The following is a 3,404-nucleotide window of genomic DNA, read 5'->3' on the forward strand; positions in this document are numbered from 1 at the left end:
AGACTGTTGACTGACTGACATCTACATAACCAATGAGCAGTGCAATTAGACCAATGACTCATAAAAGCACTAAAGTTTCAGATGCACCTCAGAACCCCAAGTCCCCAAGACTCCCTCCAATTCAAGGCTCTTTAAACCCAAGAACTGAACCCTGAAAAGAGTCCCTTGCCAGAATCCTGCAACATGTCACACACACCTTTATGAAACCAGCACTGCTTTACAAACACCAATTAGATTAAACCAAATTATCACTCAAAGCAAAAATACTTATTTGGAACATTGGGAGGAAGAGACAAAAACCCACAAACTAGATTGTTATCTGGCCCTAAACAGAGATGATGAAATGGCTGAATGTCTCTAGTTTCAGAGATATCAAGCAGAGGCAGCTTCTTACCAAATACAGACTCAGAGACCCTGCAATTAAAAAATGGAGACATAAAAAGTCCTGAATATCAAGAGAATATAAAGTATGTGAGCTCTGTACGACAGGTGAGGTGGAGACAGAGACATGTTTTCTCCTCAAATTATATAGAAGCATAAGAGAGCAATATTTTGAGAAATTCCATCTATAAATACCAGATTTTTAAGAACTTCAAGATAACAATAAATTAAGCCATGCTGCTAAGTATGTGTCCCACCCTGAGGGACAGCGAGTGACTCAGCCAGCTGTTGCAAATAATGTTAGCAGCTTACATCTGGCTCACGTTTATTTGTAGTTTACATTGTATCTTATTTGTTGTTATGTTTAATAAACTTATGAGAATTAATACAAATTATGAATTTTGATATTCAGAGACTATTAATTCATAAAGTTCTCGTTTTTCGCAGGGCACCACCGGAGATTCAATTCACCCAGAGTCTCCAGACCTCTGGGTAGTGTTTTAATAATTATACAATTATTCACTAGTGATCAGTTAGTTAATAATCGCTTAGTTATCTTAAATCAGTCAGTCTCATATCGAAGGGGAAAATTCTCGTGGCAGGGACTTGGAGTTAGTCAACTCACACACCATTCCTTTGATTACAGTGAAATTTATAAACTAACTAAGGTGAATAAAAATACGGTCTTTTGTCGGCTTATTGAAGAAACTTGCAGTGGGGCCTTTTCAACCCTGGCTCGGGTTAGAAGTTTGGTCGTCCTTTGTTACTGCTGGCGGGCCCACGCGGTTGGTCCGGGCGTCGGGGGATCAGTGTAAGTTAGCTCGACGAATAAAGCTTAAAAAGAACCTGGTCGTTCTTGAATTAAACTAGTGTAACTTAACGGACTGATAACTTTGACCCGGCGCAGTGAAGTCTCCAGCAACTTTACTTGCGTTTTATTTTCTTTGGTTAAAACTTCTTAGGGCGTTGCCGGGAGACGGGGCACGCTGGCCACGTGCTGAAGTGCAGTTGGAGAGAACAAGACAAGAGAGCACAAGACAGCGTGTGTCGTTGCTTTTGTGGGTTGGGCCGCTGTTCCCAGAGGGAAGTCCTTTGTTCCCCTGAGGGCTTGTTTCCGGTCTTTTCTTTAAACTTTTAATATGTCTATTCAAAAAGCTATTTGCGCGTATTGTAATCAGATATCTTCCTACAATCAAACCTTAATTGTCAAACGGGTATACCGTTCTTAGTTTTAAGCATTTGATAAAAAGGAAAACAAATGTCAGTAGATTAGCATTTCAGAATGATGGCATGCAATACTTATTTTGTCCACTTGGGGGAGCTCGGGTTACATGAGGATAGCTTTGATTAATTCAAAAACAATCTTTGCTCAGGAGCTGGGGTATTTAGTTATTTAACATTAAATTTGAGCTGGGAAATTACCTGAGTATAGACATTTCTTTATCATTATTTCTAAAGGAAGTGTCGGAGGTTTGGGAACTTATTTAGATTCTTTTCAACAACAAATAACACCAACATGGTAACATAACTACTCAAATGGAGTGGAGAGACCTAGTTAAATAACTTAAAAATTATTAATTAAATAAGGTAATGCTTTGAGTTTTGAGGAGACAGCAGTCTTTGTTTACACAAAGAGTTCAGGGCAGAGAATTCATTAATCTTATATCATGTTCAAATACAAACTTTTGATTTTGAAACTGCTTTGGTACCATTGTTTAAATGAGAAATTCACGCCAATAAAGCATTCTGACCTGAAGGGAACTGACTGCAGTGAACTCTCCAGCACATTTCAGACTGCTGAGGAGACAGAAGGGCAGAGAGCACATAGTTTCCTCCCTCTCTGCAGATGTCTCTGCATGATTTCACTGTTTCTGTGAAACCAGACAGAAAGCAGGAATTACAGTGAACTTCCCCAAAGCTACTGCATCTCTGAACTCTCTCTCTTGAAGGGATAGGAAGTGATTCTAATCCAAAACACTTTCTGTTAAAGCCAATGAAGGTTTCCTCATAGTTCGCTAACTTTTCATTTTGGGTGTTTTCAGGTTTTCCTCACAGCCGGTCTGTAAATGGAACACCAGGAAAGTAGCTTGGTGCATTTCCCACAACATTGCTCCAGCCAATCAGCAACAGGTGGCCTTCGTGCTCACGCACAGGAGTCGTGGCGAGAGATAGTTGGATACACCAACATTCAAGCGTGCTAGAGTCGAGGCTCTGTGAAAAAAGGAGAGATGGCTGAGAAACAGCCAAAGAGGAAAAGGTCTGAAGAGTATAAACAGAGAAACAGGCTATGCTGTTTCAGACAAACCATAGGTCGTACTGTCTTGTCTGATTGTTGTCATGTTTGTAATGGCTGTGTCGTGGGTTTTGTATTTGTTTTCTGTGTTCATTCCCTGCCCTTGTGTTTACTCTTCTCGGTAGTGTGTGTATGTGTTACTTTGGTCATTTGTTTATTCATCAGGGGAAGTGAGTGCAACATTGGACGGGCTGCATGAACTCTTTCAGAACACAGGGGAGGATAAGCGTAGACTATGTGCGCTTTCTCTGATGGAAAAGACTATGGTGTCAAAGCCCAGACTGTTGCACATTCCCGTTTTTGCTGATCAGCTGGCCACCATCACGGGCCTCAAGATGGACTTACAGCTTCAGTTTGAGGTAAATACCTCCAACCGCAGTGAGTGTTTGCAGTAGACCTCCCTGTCAGTTTCCGCTCCAGTGGCTAGCCACCTACCTGTTTCCTGGCCGCCGTCCGCCAGAGACTTCGACTTGGACTTTGTTTCCCTGAGTTTTCTTTATTGTTGTTGTTATTGGACTGTTTTAGTTTTTTTGGTGTCTGTGTTCCATGGACCCATCCTCCACCCACCCATGTGTTTTAATAATAAAAATAATTATATTTTATTTATAGACGCCTTTCTGAACATTCAAGGTCACCTCACAAAACATAATCAGAATTAGAATCAGAATCAGCTCTATTTGCCAGGTATGTGTACACATACGAGGAATTTGACTGTGGATTGTACAATGCT

Source organism: Micropterus salmoides, unplaced genomic scaffold (assembly GCF_014851395.1).
Source record: "Micropterus salmoides isolate LMB-PRFRI ecotype aquatic unplaced genomic scaffold, ASM1485139v1 Ms_hic_scaffold_20, whole genome shotgun sequence".
Classification (NCBI taxonomy): Eukaryota; Metazoa; Chordata; class Actinopteri; order Centrarchiformes; family Centrarchidae; genus Micropterus; species Micropterus salmoides.